The sequence below is a fragment of the Crocodylus siamensis genome, chromosome 9 (genome assembly GCF_052110815.1).
Source record: "Crocodylus siamensis isolate JL-2025a chromosome 9, ASM5211081v1, whole genome shotgun sequence".
Lineage (NCBI taxonomy): Eukaryota > Metazoa > Chordata > Crocodylia > Crocodylidae > Crocodylus > Crocodylus siamensis.
Genome location: NC_143403.1, coordinates 38,498,299 through 38,516,599, shown reverse-complemented (window position 1 = coordinate 38,516,599; position 18,301 = coordinate 38,498,299).

The following is an 18,301-nucleotide window of genomic DNA, read 5'->3' as shown; positions in this document are numbered from 1 at the left end:
CCAACCATAGAGGGCAGAAGCAGCAGAAGGTCTCAGAGCTCAGGATTTGGCCCCAGAGATATGCAGCCAAAATCTGTTAATCTGAACATGGCCATTTACCATTATTATCAATCAGACTGAAACAAAATTGTTTAAATGAAAATTTGCCCCATTTATGTTGCAAGGAACTTTTTGCATATCTCATTTGTCACAAGCTACCCTCAAGTGCCTTCTCAGAGTCCTAGCTTGGTTTGGAAATGTATTAGTGAGGAGAATCTGCTCATTATTGCAGAACCCAGTGCTCTGTGCTCCCTTTGTTGCTTCTATGGTACTGGTTAGTTATTGAACAAACATCTCCCCAAGGATGATGCTTACATGGCTTTCAAAAGGTTTGAAGGAGTGAGGGGGAAATTTAGCGCTTGTGAAAGGGTAGGCTGCTTCCATTGCTTCTGCTTGCCTACTTTTGAGTCCAATTCGTTGCCTGATGCTGGCTATTATCATCCTGTTACATATCTGGTTTGAGAATGCATATGCCACCAGCTTGCAGTGGATTTGAGCCAGCTGTATTGCAGGCAGCCAGTGCTCAAACTATTGCACACAATTATGTCAAGACTGACAAGCAGTAGCCAATGCTGTTCCTGTCCTTTGTCCATACCCATGGCTCTACTAAAGCCTTTCACTCCAAATCTGCCCAACCTGGCTGATCAGAGACTGAACTGAGTCCTACTGGTGGATGAGTTTTGTGATCTGCTCAAGTTGGAATTGCACTGACAGCAAACACATTTTCAGGGGTGCCCTCAGTGAAGATCTGAATGGAATATGAAACATGTATCTTGGGAAATAACTACACCTCAGAGGTAATTCATGTATTGTTGAGGCAGGCACTTAGATTTCCTGCAGCCCTATTCCTGAGATACTGTTGGGAGAAGTCAGCAGTAAAACATATCTGCTGGTGAATCCAACTCACATGATTTTATCCAAGTCTCGGAATACTTGGTGCTTTCCTTGAAGCCTCAACTGCTAACGGTAATAAGTTATAGCAGAACCTCAGCTTTCATTTTTTTTAATGTTTAGTAGTTATGTCTTTGGATAAAAGCATGAAAACTGGAGCACAACCTGAAGGCTCAAAAAGCAGAAAAGAAAAGAGAGGAACCCCATAGCAATTATTCTATTTTTGAGTTAATGATATTTTATGATCTTGGGGACCTGACTACTGATTTTTCAATGTTTAGGATTGGCGATACCATGGATGTTTCTGGGTAGTGGGTACAATCAGTAAATTCCTTAGGCTTTAACCCATCCTAGAGGAGCGCTGGCACTTCTAAACCAGCTTCATACCCCCTGGCATTGGTGACATGGTAGCAGCTTGTGCTACTATGCCCATGATCCAGTCAGGTTTAGATGCAAGCCAGTCAGTGCAGTCATAAGCATCTGACATTTCATTTGACTTGTTCATCATTACACAGCACGTGTTCCTGGAAACAGGATCTTTCTCATGGAACAGGTCATAGAGTTCTGCTGCTTTCTGTCTACCTTAAGCTATAGATGATCTTATGCCTGTTTCATCATGGTGGAAAGTACTATTTCCACACATTTTTTTCTGTGGAAAGTATTATGACATCACAAGCAGAAGACCCTGATAATACCAGTTAAATTGTTTTTAATCAGAAATCCTCACTGCAAAACAAACAAACAAAAAAAGTGAGATCCAGCTTCCCATATACTTTGCAAGTTTTGATTTATCAGAGATTCACTTTCACATGAGATTCACTGTTCTGAATTTTGTAGAACATAAAAGTAAACTGAAAAGGTTTTTTAAAAGGTAGTTTCAATATTCCAACTCAGTAAAAGAGCATATGTATAGTCTTCAAAATGATCAAAGTTCCTTTTGACACTCCTCTCAGCCAAAAATCTGCATTTGAATTAAAGGGGCGGGGGGTAAGTTCTCTTTTTAATTTTTCACTGGAAGGATTTAATACCTTGGAAGGAATTAAACCCTTTACTGCAATGATGAATACATAAAATAACAAAAAGGTGGCACAATATATCTGAGATAAAAAAGGAATAAGCAAGGGCAGTGGGCTGAATTGCACTCATTTAATTTAGCCACATAAAAGCTGCAATGAAGATTTAGAGCTGGATCTCACATGCTTAAAACTGGACTCATATTTAAGCACATTTTTGAACCAGCTCCCTGGGCAGATGACTTCACAAGCAGAGCAACAAAAAATTATAACTTTAAAAATCTCAAGACAATTTTTGGTTTAATATCCATAGCATACACCAACTGTATGAGGATGGGTGTGTTTTACTGGCCCTCATAGAATCATAGAGTCAATAAGTGGGAAGGGACCTGGACAGATCATCGAGTCCGACCCCCTGCAGGAAGGAGCACTGGGGGTGGCAGGGGTCATAAGACCGCAGCCAGGTGCCTATCCAGTCTCCTTGAAGATCTCCAGGGAAGGTGAGAGCACAGACTTTCCCCGAGTCCCCACTGGTAGCCCCTGATAAGGCTGTAGGCAGCCACCAGATCCCCCCTCAGTCTCCTCTTGCGGAGACTGAAGAGATTCAGGTCCCTCAGCCTCTCCTCATAGGGCTGGCCACGGAGGCCCCAACCATATGAGTGGCCTCCTCTGGACCCTCTCCAGGTCCTCCACGTCCTTCTTGAAGTGCGGCGCCCAGAACTGGACACAGGACTCCAGTTGCGGCCTGACCAGTGCTGCATAGAGGGGGCCTTATCTGATTCACAAATTAAAACTAAAAAGAATCATTAGAACATCAAATCTGACCTGTGTAACCAACTGGTGACTTACTCATGGGTTGGCTACTACAGCATATCAAACCAAACTCTCAGCTCTTTTAAACAGGAGATATGCCTCTCTCACTGCCAGGAGTTTTATTCCCCATTCTTTGATATTGATATTACCCAAGACCCTCTGCAAATTTACTGAGCTCCTGCATTTTATCATAAACCACCTCTCATTCTGATCTGGTGGAAGGAGTGTTTGTACCTTTAAGTTCCATGATGCTTTTCCCTAGGCTGGGAGCACTGTAGTGGCTGCTAAAGAGACTACATTTCCCATCAAAACCTCCTTTCCTAAATCTCAGAGAGAAACTGTCCAGCAGCTGTTCTCAGCCAGCTTTGTCTTTCATTTCAGAGGGCCCTAAAACAGCTTGCAGAACATGTTTTTTCCTAAATGCCAGATCCCCTTGACAAGGCCTTCACTTCAGTCCCATATATTTTGTTGCTGGAACACAGAAATACTTTCAGGGGGGCATGAGAGGGGAGGGGTTTCTTCCTCACCCTTATGGCTAAGTCAAATAGCCTGAGGCTGAATCAGTTCAATTTAGGCAGCTTCCTCTAAGCTGTGTAGGCTGAACTGGTAACCAACTGAACTGACATACAGTTTTCAACTGGGAAAGGCAGGGGTGGCCTGCACTGACCCAGGCCAATAGGCAGGGGGTTTCACAGTTTCATAGATGTTAGGGTCGGAAGGGACCTATTAGATCTTTGAGTCCGACCCCCTGCCCTGGGCAGGAATGAGTGCTGCGGTCAGATGACCCCAGCCAGGTGTCTCTGAGGACCAGAGCTTTGAGACTTTCATGAGAGCAACCATAAATAACCAAGGATATTCCCTTTCTCCTAAAAGATCAAGATGTGGCGGGTGAGTCGGAGGGTGTGCTCTACGAGTGAGAGTGAGTAGAAGTCAAGTTAGATGCTACAGTGCATCTCCCAGCCTGCTGGCTATTTCCAGCCCAGCCAAGTGTCCCCAAACCCCTGTTCTGCCCCCACAGGGGTCAAAGAGCCCCCCGTCCAGGTGCTGGCCTACCTTGGGTGAGCCTCCCTTTCAGGAGGTTTCCCCAGCCTGGGTTTCCCAGCCCAGGCAGCCCTGGGGAGCTGAAGAGAATTGCCCCGTTCCCCTTCCTTGCCCCTGGAGGGATGGAGAAGCAGTCCTCTGGCCTGGGTGCCTACCCATACAGCCCAGCATGGAGGCACCAGGGAGCCCCTGCCTTGGGTCCCCCAACCCCTTACCTTAGCTGCTGGAGTCTCAGGGATAGCTCAGGGAACAGAGGGAAATTTCTCTGCTCCCCAGCATTAGTTTTGCCTCAGACTCACAGCATCTAAGGCAAAATTGGCTGGGGAGCAGCAGGAGAATTTCCTTCTACTTCCTGAAGTTGCCTGAGACTTGCAGCAGCTGCAGCAAGCAGCTCTGCCTTCTGGAGGGGAAGAATTACCCTTCAGCTCCCTGGGGCTGGGGGACCCTTAGCTGGAGTGAGGGGAAGCCCCTTAAGGCAGGGGCTCCCTGTGCCCTGATGCTGGGCTGCACGGGCAGGCACCCAGCCTGAAGAACTCCTCTCTCTCCTGTGGCAGCTGTTGAGGCAATCAGCAGCTGGGAAGGGGGAGAGGGTTGGGAGAGGGCTGCCAGGGACTGAAAAGCCCCTGCCACATGGATTTTCCCTCCCCCCATGTGCTGTGTAGACCCGGGCTAGAGTGGTCTGGGGGTTGCTTCCCCTGCCCTCCATCCATACAGGCTGACTGACACAGGCAGGGAGCAGGCTAAGGAGCAAAAGGGCAAGACAGTCCCTACTCCACTGGAGCAGGCAGCATAGCCCAGGGCTGCAAAGCATCCTGGGATGCTGGAGGACTGTGAATTAACTTGAACCAGAAAGGGGTCTGAGACACAAGTTCCATAAACTGGTTTGGCCTAAATCAGTTAAGTCTGATATTACATCTAATCAGGTTTATCCTAAACCACTTTCGGTAATTTTGAAAGCAATTTATGTGTACTGAACTTATGTTTTGTTACAGGTTTAAACCAGTTTCTGATCTCTTATGTGCAACTTCTGTCCCTAGCCTACAAGACTGATACTCTAATGTTATGAGCACAAGTGAATGACATGGTCATCCCAAACTCATGATGCTGTTAGCTCCACACCACACCACACCACACCACATTCTTTCACATAGAGAAACCACCATATTTGTACCTACACATGCACACATTGTGTTGGGATGCATTTGCACTTACTGATTTTCATTTCCCTGTCATATTGCATTATCTCTTTGGACAATGAGGATTCTTGCCATCCACTGGATACCTGGCAGTGCCCAGCCACTCTGCATCTATTTCCATGGAAACCAGCCTGAGTGCTCAGAAGTGAGCTGCATAGTTCTAGGTCTCATCACAAGGTGAGAGCATCTTCACTGGTACAAACAGCAGACAGGTCTGACCTTTTGAACATGTCAAAATCAGTTTAAAAAAAAGAGCTAGAGGAAGAAAAGAGAGGAAGGGGGATGAGAAGGAAATCCTGAGCTGGCAAAAGGAAGCAGGCTCAGTTTCTTATGAGCGCCAAGACCTGCCTCAGGAAAGGAAGTCCTGACAATTAGTAAGCAGAGATGAATTCAGGAGCAATGGCCTGCAGCTCCTGCAGCTCCCTGTTCTACCAGACGGCGTCTCAGCGGAGAGGCCTACCTCCTTTCCCACACAGCAATATGATCTCACAGGAGATGGTCAGTGCATTGTACTGGGAAGGGAAGAGGGAAATGTCTGGGATTAGGGCAGCAAGGCTGTCTTTGGAATCAACTGTGTTGACTGTGGATAATTAGTAATCATGAGGCCCTGGAGGTAAATGCTGAGGAGCAACAGTGCCTACACAAATTATGCCGTGCAGTAGTGGGTTTCAGACAGTGGTATTTTTGACCATCAGTGGCCCAAACTCCCATGGACTGATTTCTGTGAAGTTACAGCTGGAGCTGAGAAGAAGACTTGATTCACAATGAAATTTTTCTAGGTAATGCATTTACTGCTATCTCTCTTTTTAAATTTCAAACATTTCATTTTGCAAATAATCTTGATTTGTTTTGTACACAGGCAAAACTCATGGTGTCTTCAGTGGCCCTTTTACTTGTATATGGAGCAAGAAGAGATGGCCTCAGAATGTAAACCCTAAGTTTACCTGCAGGCCTCAATGATTTAGGAGAACTCTGTGTAGCAGCTCCTCAGTCAATATACTCCAGTGGACTCATTGATGCCAAAGAACCCAGCCTACAGGTGAGGAGATATCAAAGGGATGGCTTCCCAGTAGTAAGGTACCCTGACCAGAGACTAGAGACATGCATGAACAAATACAAATATGTTGACACCAGTGTACCCCAGTGGACAGTCTAAGCCTACAGTCTTCAGGATGTTTAGTCTGGCCACATGCAGTGGCCAATTTTGGATGTTCTGAAGAGTGATGAGTCTTTCCTTTCCCAGCTGTACAAACAGGCAATGTAACACCTTGGGCTGTGAGGTGATGCTTTCCTCTCATCACAGAGAGGATCACAGCCCTGCAGCAGTTTTTGATGTGACTAGCAGAGCTGTTAATGTTATTCCCAATTTTTAGCAATACCCTAACTTGTGGTAATTCAAAGCACTTCATAAAGAAGTGTCATTACCCCAATGAAAAGTAGATTAATTCATGTGTTAGACATGGGGAAACTGAGGCACAAGGGCTCAAGAATGGCTTGAGATTGATTGGTGAGTCAATGGTACAAGCAGGACACACACTTCGTTTTTATGGTAATCTATCTCAGGACTGATCCTCAAACCTGTTGCTCCCTGTCTCCAAGCCCTTTCACAAATCCTTCCCATCTCTTAGTTATTTCCCTGAGGTGCCAAATGCAACAGGGTTAATGAAAAGCTGTTTCTTTGAGCTGGGACAGCATGGATGGAGGATAAAGATGAAGGGAATGAGCTTCAATGGAGTTGAGCTGGATAACAAGGCAGGTATGTGGCACAAAAATGACAGAAAGGAATAGGCTCATTCACCCTTCTCACACAGCCCTTCACAGCAGAGGCAGAGACAAAAGAAAGATTGCCATCAATAAATGACTTGGGATGGGGCAGGCCCAACTAGTAGAAGAGGGACCATCTCACTGAGTAAGACCCATCAGCATTGTCATTAATTGGTATCATTAATACATTTATTTTGAGAAAGCAAGCCCCTGGGAGTCTGGGTCATGACTCATTGGGGGAGACAGTCTACAGGTACAGAACAAATAGCAGCACTTTGTGCCACAGAGCTTCTAGTTGAGATGGCTGGAAATTTTCTGACAAAACAATATCTGAAAATACCCATTTACTGAGCCCCAAACTTCAACTTCATTGAGCAGCTGCAGAGCCCAGAGAGCTTCCAGTTCAAGAGAAAATTAAACTAATCTCAGTCTGGGTCCAATTTGAACTGACATCAAATTAAACAACCCTGAAATTTCTCACAAGCCAGCTTTGCTTCCCATCTGGCTAGAGAGGCGAGAGATGTGGGTGGTGGATTTTGGTACCAAAGCTGACTGGTCTCATTGTCTTCAGCCCTGCTCCTCCTCTTTCCCCTTTGAGTCTGTCTGTCCCCACCTGGCTACAGTATTCCCTCAAGCAGTGGAAGGCAGTGGGCTGTTGATCCCTGCTGCATGTGCTGACTCACAAATTATGCTGAGACGACAGCCTTCTTGGTTTTTGTTTCAGTTCCCTTCAAGAGGTCTCTGATCCCACAAATGACCCATTTGCCTTGTGCTAGACAGGAGCTCTGGAAACTCCCTGCCCACCAATGTGCAGCAATAACCTCCTTTTAAAGCAAAGCACAGTGCAAGACTCATCACAGTGAGCCATGAAAACCAGAACAAAGCATTATGGAAGGGAATGGCTACCATTAGCTGAAATAGTCTCAGAGCTAACTGACATCCAGCAGTCTCACAAAGAAGCCAAATTAAAGGATGGGGCTGAGATGATCAATGTTTACTCTTGCTGCCTGACTTCTCCTGGGCTGGTACTATGCTGTATGCAGGATGCAGATAATGCAGGAGAGACCACTATTAATGTCAATTCAGAGCTAGCAATGACTTTTCACCCTTTGACTGTGGAAGAATTTTCTACTGAAGGAATAGGAAGTGAGAGCAAGTGAGAAGGAAAAAAACAGTCTAAGGTCCCTTGGTGAGAGCAGAAAGCAGGAAAATAAGACGGGATCCCCAGAAGAACGATGAATCTTTCCAAGAGGTCCTGGGGATTCTACACATGACAGGAACTCATGGAGCAGACTGTAGCAAGGCAGTGCTAATGGGAATCACTCCCAAGATGGAAGGTCAGAGTCTCATTCTCAGGCTCCCTTCAACCACTCGGTGCCTAATCATGGTCCTCATTACATAGAATTAGGGAAAAAGGTGTAGGTATAAACAGTACTCAGGCCCAGATGCAGTGCCAGCTTGTACTTTATAGGTTCTCTCTTCCAGTGATAATAGGATGTGCCCACAGAAAGGGCACTTCACTTTTACTGGGCAGCCAACCTAACTGGGATCAGAAACCAACATTTGAGTCTTGCCCCCCAAGGCCCTCCTTACTATTGCATAACACATCTAAGGGTAGGTCATCAAGGGTGGGTTTCAAACCTGGGGCCTCCTCAACTTTAAGGCATGAGCTGCTACTGTCTGCAGGATAAACCCTGGACTCTGGGTTCTTCAACCTATATATATCAGGTAGCAGTAGGGAGAGATGAAGTACCACCTAGTGGGGGTGTGATTTATATTTGCCATCATCATGGTCATGAAATGCCTCCCTAGCATTTCAGTGCTGCTCCCTGTAGCTAGGATGGGGCATTCTGTGAGGAGGGCCTGGGCTTTATGGGTAATGTACCACAAAAACAAGTCAGGTTGGTAGGTTTATTTTTTCCAAGCCCCCACCCAAGCTAAACTGTTGAAGCCTCTTGACAAGGAAAGGAAGATGGGATAGTGGGAGAGACATTGATAGGGAGAGGCAGAACATCCTCCCAATACCATCTATGTCCCCCAGTCAAGGAGAGTCTTGCCTCAGGTTACCAGAAATAGCAAAGAATGTCTAAAGTTTCAGAGAGAACAGATGCATAGAGACTTCTCTTGTTTTGACCCCCTTCCCCGACTTTTAGGTACCTTCAGGTGAATAAACAGTATTTTGTTTGAAGAGGCTGTTTTGAGTTGCTTTTAATCAGCTGCTGATCAAAATCTTCCAGAAGAAAGATCTTGCAGGTGCCAAACACTTTGGGCCCTGTCCATTTATCACAGCTGGCAATCAGGGCAAGTGCTCCAAGAGGCAGCCTAAGAGTGGTGGGACTACGTGGTTCGAGCCAGAGAGGTGAAACGCTAGCAGTCTGTTCCCAGAGGGATGCTCTTGGAGAGAAACAGGAAAGGGATCCAGAGCACACTGGCCCTGGAACCGTGACAGAACTAAAAGCAGGTGCCTGCAAAATTTAAACCAATGTAAAACTAGTGACACTGTGTGAAAAAAATCCCACCATGAACAAGGAGATACGTGAGGCACCAGCCATTGTGTGTTGTGGGCCCTTCTGTGCCTGCTCTGTAGAGTCTGTTATAGACCCGGTCCACACTCGAGAGAAGTGGTTAGCAATGTTCTCCAGTGGCAGCCTGCAATGACCCAGCTCAGGTCCAAAGTCGGCCAGTGCTAGGACCCAGCTGCCATCACCAGCACCACCATTTCTCCCCAGCACCCTGCCACAGCATGGTATGGGCAAAGCTCCCTGTTGCCTGGCTATGGCCCAGATAAAGCACCCCACTGCTGAACATTGCTGAAGTCCCCTAACTCCATGGGCCCAAGCCAATAGCTCTGTGGGCCAGATCCAGTCTGCAGGCCATAGTTTGACAAACCCTGCTCTAGAGATTTTCATGTTCTCATCAAGGGCGGGGTAGGGGGGGCAGGGATCTGTAGTTCACTTCGTTATACTAGTGGTAGGCATCACACAAACCAGGATACTGATCCATGAAACAACACCCAGCTGGGCTGGCTATAGGGTAGTACTTTGGTCCTCAGAGCAGTCTCCTACTTGCCATCCAGATGTGTAGAATTTTGTGGTCAAATGTTTTAACCCAATTGTACCAGGATAGGCCCCAGGAGTGGCTGTGATGCCATCTAGTGGCTGCATAAATCCTGCCCTGCTCACTTACTCCAGCTTCTCAGGGTGTCACCCTGCTGCCTTACCTGCTATGACAGAAAAAATAAAGAGGGGAGGCTGATGGGCTCTGGGTGCTCTTTTTAGACTTCTGCTCCTACTCCTCCTCAGACTCACCCCAGACAGCTTGATCCAGGGCTCCAACCTCACCACAAAGTCTCTTGGCCTGGGGCTCTGACCCCTGCTGACCTCAGTTACTCTCTGGGGCTCTGAACCCTGTAAACATCAGTCCTCCCTCTGGGGCTCTGATCCCTCTGGACACTGGCTCTCTTTGTAGGGCTCAGACTCTAGCCCAAATTGCTTTCAGGGCTAAAACTGTGGCCTCTGTCCTCCCTGATAGCCATGCCTATGCCTCGCAAGTGTTACTCTCTCAACATCCTTGCTATTTGTAGGGACCTCAACCCTCTTGGCTTTCGCCCAGTTATCCTGGCTGTAGGTCTCCAGACCTGGCCTTTTTGTTCTGGCCCAGCCTTTCTCAGCCTCAGCCCTTCAAGTGTCTCATGTGTCTCATCCTCCGGGCCCTTGGCGCTGCCTCACATTTTGTCCCAGCCCCCTTTGGCATCCCTGACACAGGTGAGGTTGCTCTCCATTTGTCCCACCACCCCCATCCTTCAGGCACCCCTATCAGCCACACTCAGTCATCCATGCCAACTGGTGATTGCACATACCCATCCTGGGTCTCCCAGAGTCCCAGCAAGCTTTCACTCTGCAGCTGCTGGATCTTGCCACTTCCCTGGGTGCTTATGTTATCTCGGTTCCCCTCTCTTGCAGCCCAGGCCAGCAGGAATTCTAGCTGCATTGGAAGTCAAGACCAAACTGAGCTCTCTGATTGAAGGGCCAGGGTTTTAGGAGCCTGGGCACAACCCCTTTTGGGTCACAAAGCCCTACCCTTGGCCAGAGGTTTCTAATTAGCCAAGTACTCAGCCTGCACTCAGACATCGTGGCTTAAATGACTGAGTGGCAGCCCCTGCCCTCTCCCCTCTGCACTTTAACCCCTTGTAGTTTTCCCTGACTGCATGGTACTCTGCAGCTGGCCTTTGCCCAGCTACCAACCCACTTGCAACTCTTTGCTAGCTTCTTTCCCCTCAAGCAGCAGGTGTTAGGGGTCCCTGCTACATCAACTCAGTTCAGCTTTGACTCCACCTTAGCTCTCATAAAAGACCCTTTAGACACACATATCAGACTAGAGTGATCGGTTTGAAGGTGTGCTCTGCTGTTCTCTAAGGCTGGAAAGAGAGCCGCTTGGCTCTGTCTCAAGGAGCTGCAAAACTTCCGGAGGCTCTCCTTTTGTTCAAGAATATGGCACCTGTACATTTTGGAGAAAGGGAAGCAAGCTCTATCCACATCCTGACCATAAAACTCTAAAAGACCATTGTGTGAAGTACAGAGACAGTCATAAAAGTCCTAGACTTGTGAAGATATTAAGTTCATTGCTGATACATTCATAGCAGCTGCTCACTAGTGATTTTTCTGTTCTGCATACATATGAACTTTTCTATATTCCTTTAATCTTTAATTAACTACTTACACTGGACAAACCTCCCCTTTGGATCTGGGTTTCTTTTTCCTGTAGCCATGGCAACACTTTTCCCCCCAGGCAGGCTTTACTAGAACTAGTGACAGAATCCAGGTTTCTCTTGTTTGCTCAGGTCTGGAAATTTTCCTGTAATTCTGAAGCTGACAGGATGTGAAAAAATCCACTAACAAATGGACTTGATGTTAATTGTTTCTGGGTGAAAAATACTTCTCACAGATAGTTTGCTTCCAATCCCAACTTTTATACATAAACTTTGTTTTCCTTGACTGCAAATACATTCCAATAGGGATTTCAAAGACTTAGAGCACTTAATCTTTCCTTTCATTCACAGCTACATATATTTATGATTCAGAGGGGCTACCTCTAATTTACACACATAATCACAGAATTATAGCAAATTAAGGTTGGAAGGGATATCAGGAGGTCATCTAGTCCAACCCCCTGCTCAAACCAGGACTGTTCCCAACTAAATCATCCCAACCAAGGCCCTGTCTAGTCAGGTCTTAAAAACCTCCAAGGATGGAAACTCCATGACTGCTCTGATAACCTGTTCCAGTGCTTTTCTACTCTTCTTGTGAGAAAGTTCTTCCTAATATCTAACTTAAACTTCTCTTACTGCAACTCAAGACCAATGCTCCTTGTTCTGTCATCTGCCACCACTGAGAACAGTCCAACTCCATCTTCTTTGGAACCCCCCTTCAGGTAGTTGAAGACTGCTATCAACTCCCCTCTTCTCTAGCAGGGGTGGCACCAGTATCTTCCCAGTGGGGGGGATGGGCTGAGCCCGGCCCAAAGCAGCGTGTTTCTGCAGGCAGCAGGAGGGCAGGCTCAGCTGCGCGGGGTGGGCGAGCAGAGGCAGCAGCACTGGGAGGGATGGCTATGGCAGAGCTAAGGTAAATTTTGGGGAGACTATAGCCCCCCCCAAGCTCCACCCCCAGCATTGTCCCTGTTCTCTAGGCCAGCACTTCACAATCTGTGGGTCACAATTCAAAAGTGGGTTGCAAGAATATATGAAAGGGTCTCATAGTTTCATAGTTAGTAGGGTCAGAAGGGACCTGAGCAGATCATGAAGTCCAACCCCCTGCCATGGGTAGGAAAGGATGCTGGGGTCAAATGACCCTGGCTAAGTATCTATCTAGCCTCCTTTTGAAGATCCCCAGGGTAGGAGCAAGTACCACTTCCCTTGGAAGTTGGTTCCAGATTCTAGCCGCCCTGACCATGAAGTAGTGCCTCCTGATCTCTAGCCTGAACCTACTCTCAGACAACATTATGGCCGTTATTCCTAGTTTGTCTCAAACAAACTAAAAATGAATCCACAAATTTAAAAAATAGATTCTCCTTTAAAGGAGAAAAACAAGGGAAATGGTGGCTTTTCCTTTGCAAGCTATCAAAGTTCCAGCCTGTAAGCAAGTGCTTGGGGCTGCTTGGGGCCCCCCACATCCCACACATATCCCACCCTGGCCCACACAGCTACCCCGCACCCCATACACTGGGGTGCTTGGAGCTGGGGCCTGGGGTGGGGGTAAGCAAGTTGCGAGTGAGGGGCACTGGGTCAGAACAGGTCATCCATGTTTACAAATGGGTCCTGGTACAAAAAAAGGTTGAGAATCACTGCTCTAAACTAAATGGGCATTTATACACATACTTTTTGGCAGACTTGATTAACTGAGCTGATGCGCACTGCACTGCATTGCATGCAGTTGTATAAGTGGCAAAATACATGTCAGCACACAGAAAATGGTGGCAGTTCATTTTTTAACTAAAGCACCTTCTATGTATTTTCATTCAAAAGCACACTGCTGCCATTTTCTCAGTGCTGATCCGCATTTTGCCACTTATACAACTGCAAGTATTGCAGTCCCAGGTGTTTGTATGTGTAAAAATGCCCATTAAGCCCAGTTCTCTCAGCCTCTCCTGATAAGTCACTTGCCTCACCTGCTAACAATTTTCATTGCCCTTCACTGGACTTTCTCCAGTTTGTCTACATCCTTTTTGTAGTGGGAGGCCCAAAACTGTATTCCAGATGTGGCCTCACCAGTGCTGAGTAGAGCAAAGAATCACTTCCCTTGCTCTGCTGGCAATACACCTACCAATTCAGCCCAGTCTGCCATTAGCCTTCTTGGCAGCTAGGGCACACGGCTGACTCACATTTAGCTTATTGTCCAGTGTAACCCCCAGGTCCTTCCTCAGCCCTCAGTCTGTACTTGTGCATGGGATTGTTCCATCCTAAGTGCAGGACTATGAACTTGTCCTTGTTGAACCTCATGAGATTTCTTTTGGCCCAGTCCTCCAATTTGTCTAAGTCATTCTGAATCCTAGCCCTATCCTCTCCTCACATCCACAGAGCCAGTCACGACATCATAGAAGAAAACCAGGTTGGTCAGGCATGACTTGCTCTTGCTGAACCCATGCTGACTGTTCCTAATCACCTGCTTCTCCTCCAGCTGCTTAGAAATGGATTCCTTGAGGACCTCCTGCTTGATTTTTCTATGGACTGAGGTGAGGCTAACTTTTCTGTAGTTCCCTGGATCCTCCTTCTTCCCTTTCTTAAAGGTGAACACGTTTTCAGTTGTCCGGGACCTCTTCTGATCTCCATGAGTTTGCAAGGATAATGGCCAGTGGCTCTGCAATCACATCAGCCAGCTCCCACAGTACCTTTGGATGCATCTCATGCAGCCCCATGGACTGGTTGCTTATCTTGCTGGGGTGATCTGACTCCATCTGACTTCCTGCCCCGATGATCTTGCAAGGCCCGTTCCAGCCCTAATGTCTATCAAATCGATTAATTCTATTAGTTTTACACATCCAGCTTTTCTAAATTGTCCCTAACTTGTTCTTTCATAGTTTCATAATTTGTAGGGTCAGAAGGGACCTGAGCAGATCATCAAGTCCGGCCCCCTGCCTTGGCAGGAAAATGTACTGGGGTCAAACTACCCCAGCAAGGTGTTCATCTAGCCTTGTCTTAAAGACCCCCAGGGTAGGAGCCAGCACCACTTCACTTGGAAGTTGGTTCCAGATCCTAGCCGCCCCGACAGTGAAGTAGCGCCTCCTGATATCTAGTCTGAATCTACCCTCTGCCAGCTTGTGACCGTTATTTCTAGTCACTCGTGGTAGTGCTCAGGGGAACAGGGATTCCCCCAATCCTCTGACTAGTTTGTAACAGGCCACTAGATCCCCCCTCAGCCTTCTCTTGTGGAGACTGAACAGGTTCAGGTCCCATAGCCTCTCCTCGTAGGGCCTGCCCTGCTGCCCCCTGATCATGCGAGTGGCCCTCCGCTGAACCCTGACCATGTTGTCCACATCCCTCCTGAAGTGCGGCGCCCAGAACTGGACACAGTACTCCAGCTGCGGCCTGACCAGTGTCGCATAGAGGGGGAGTATCACCTCCTTGGATCTGCTTGAGATGCATCTGTGGATGCATGACAAGGTGCAGTTGGCCTTCCTGACTGCATCTCCATGCTGCCGGCCCATGTTCATCGTGGCATCAATGATGATTCCAAGATCCTTTTCTGCCTCTGCATTGACAAGAAGGGAGTTCCCCAGCCTATAGGTATACTTCTGGTTCTTCCTCCCCAGGTGCATCACCTTGCACTTGTCAGTGTTGAAACCCATCCTGTTCTCATCCACCCACCCCTGTAACCTGTCTAGGACCAATTGCAGCCTATTCCTCCCTTCTAGCATGCCCACATCCCTACACATCTTGGTGTCATCAGCAAATTCACCACTGTTGGCTTCTCAGCTTCTCCCCAAACTGTGCTACCTGATGTATTAGTCTGGGAGCTGACCTTGCCTGTGAAGACTGAGGTGAAAAAGGCATTGAACACTTCAGCCTTTTTTGCCTCCTCTGTCACTAGGTTGCCCCCCTGCTTAAAAGTTGCTGGCAATACTTGTAGATACCCTTCTTGTTACCCTTCACGTCCCTTTCTAACTGCAACTCCAATTGCTTTGTTTGGCTTTCCTGGGTTCATGCCTTCACACCTGAGCAATACTCTTACACTCCTCCCTAGCTGTTTGTCCAAGTTTCCACTTCATAGTACAATCCATTGTATCCAAAACATTCTGACCTGTTGTGGTCTAGACTTTTGAGTTCTTTGGAACAGAAGAATTGTTCTCTTATTTTTGCATTGTCAAAAAGCACATGAAAGCAAAGAGCTGGCATTGTATGAGAGGTGCCTTGAGTCCAAAAATTTTGAGAACCACAGCTCTAAGGTAATAATGTTAATCCTCAACCTGGATACAAGCTGACCATTCCTTAATGTCAGGGAGACCTCTGTAATATTGCATAGGTGTCCGTGTAACAGGGTCCTGACTGAAACCCTGGTACTGGAGAGATTCCGGCAGCTGGAGGCGATTACAGCCGGCAGGGGGAGAGAAGCCCCACGCTCACCGAGAACCAGTGGGATCCAGCACCAGATTATATGAAGGCAGAAGAGGCCTGAGGGAGATGCCTTCGGGCACCGCAGGAGAAGAGGGTGCCGGTACAGACCTTCACCAAGGAGGATCAGAAGAGAGGATCCCAGGCGACAGGGGCCAATGCGGACCCAGTAAGAACTGAGCCCCAGGAGTGGTAACTCCACCGTGCCATCTACTCAAAGTTCCCGGCAGCCGGCAGCAGCAGTGAGTCAGAGGGGGTGGAGTCCCAGCACGGGAAAAGCTGCTGCGAAGTAACTTGGGAACCAGTGGGGTGGAGGCCACCTGCCCAGACTCTGAAGAGACAGGGACCCAGCACCCCAAACCTGAAACCAAAAGGGGGAGTACATTGAAGAAACAGGAATGTCTGGATTCCCTGCACTGACATTGGGCCCGGCAGGGGAATCGGGAGTCACCCTAACAAGCCGCTAACAATATAATTAGTGGCGGGAAATTGAGACGCGACGCTGTACTTACCAGCCAGGCTAAGCTGGTGGAGATCCTCCTCTTCGGAGGGCAGGGGACCACAGAGACGAGTATGACTGTTGGCTCCCTCTCCAAGTTTACCTGTAAAAGAAAGAGCGATAAAGCACTTATATATTGAAGTCCGATCCAGCATGATCCTTCCAAGGGTGCTGACCAATGTAACGTCTCTTTCCTCCCTATTTATTTAATAAGATCAAAGTCATGGCATACAAGAACCAAGGGATTGAGGCCGTAGCCCGTATGGACTCACTGACAGTCTGCATAAGGACATTCCTGGTGTGTTTGGTGCTGAACACCATCAGAAATAGGACAGTGGACCAGGAAGACCATATAACTAATCTCATACAGTTGATCTATTATGTCTAGGGAGCTTTCACCTAACATGGCTCCTGGATAATGATGGCTATAACTGCAGTGACAGGTTTACTTTCCAAGCAGGAGAACTGAAACCAGGGAATCACTGCCACTTCCAGTTCTTATAACAAATGTAAGGGACCATAGTAACAGGAATTAAATCCCACTGCTATAAGGCAGGCATTGGCTGTGCTACCCATCAGTCAAGGGAAAGGACCTCTTCATCAGCCCTTCTACATATTCAGATAAGAATAAATTTGGATTAGAGCAGAATCTGGTTGGCAGCAGACTCCATTTCCCAGCTGCCCCTGTGCAAGGCTGGGGCTGGTGTCCATGGAGACCCCAGCCTCAACTACACAGGAAAGCTCAAGGCTGGGGTTGCCATAGAGACCAGCCGCAGCCGCACTGGCAGCACATGCAGCAGAGCCGACAGGGCTGCTCCAGAGCTGCTGGGAACTCACAATGAAGGCAGTTTGCCCCGGAACCAGGACAGAGCTGTGATCTGTAGCCTGCACCATCTGGGCAAGGGCACACAAACAGGGGATCGCAGCTCTGCCCCTGCTCCAGCCCCGGCTGTACCTGCTGCAAGGAGATGGGGCAGAGCCATGATCCCCTACCTGTGACCCCCTGTCTGGAGCATGCAGGCTACAAATTGCGGCTCTGCCCTGGCTCTAGAGCAAGCTGCCCCATTGCAAGATCCCAACAGCTCCGGAGCAGCCCCCTGCCCTGCTCTGCCATGCATGCTGCCAGCAGGGCTGTGGCTGGTCTCCATGGCAACCCCAGCCTTGAGCTTTCCCATGCAGCTGGGGTTGGGGTGTCCATAAAGGGGCTGCTGAGAAATGAAGTCCTGCTGGTTGCCAGATTGGCTGTTTTTCCCACCCCTGGCTTAGTGACACTTAGGAGTAGGGCTTTGAATGCAAAGGATTACCTCACTGGGGTGGCTTTGAGGCCCAAAGTCTTACTTTTATATCAATAGTGTGCATGCACCATCAGGTTAATATGAGCATTTCTAGGAGCTGCTTCAGGAAGCAATGAGTTCTGTGCAGAACAGCATATGTGTAACCCGGGCGGTACTCCAAGAGGTACCCCCTCTCCAACTGAAGGGATCAAAGCAGGTGCACAAGCACTGTGGGAGGTGTAGGGACTCTCCTCCCCCTATACAGCAGAGCCAGACCACCAATGGGGACTTAACCATATACCTTTTAATGAGAGAACAATACTGGGAACATAACCAGTATAAACCAGGGGGTATAGTGGACACTACAATGCCCCAAGGGGGCAGGATTCAACAAAGGTTAGACACTTACAGTCATAGACATATTCAGTCCAGTTGACAAAAGACAGGGTTAACAAAATATAAAACACAAACAGCAGAACAAACAATACTGGTTGGTGAAATATAAAAGGCACAAAATACAAAATGTCAAATGACAAGAAATATAGGGCCTAGGTACCTAGAGGGGGAGAAAGCACAATGGCCCTTTCCACTGCAAGAATAATTTCTCTTTGTTATCTCACTCACCCCAGCTGGGACTTGAATGTAGCTTTTCAATATGGTAGGCAGAG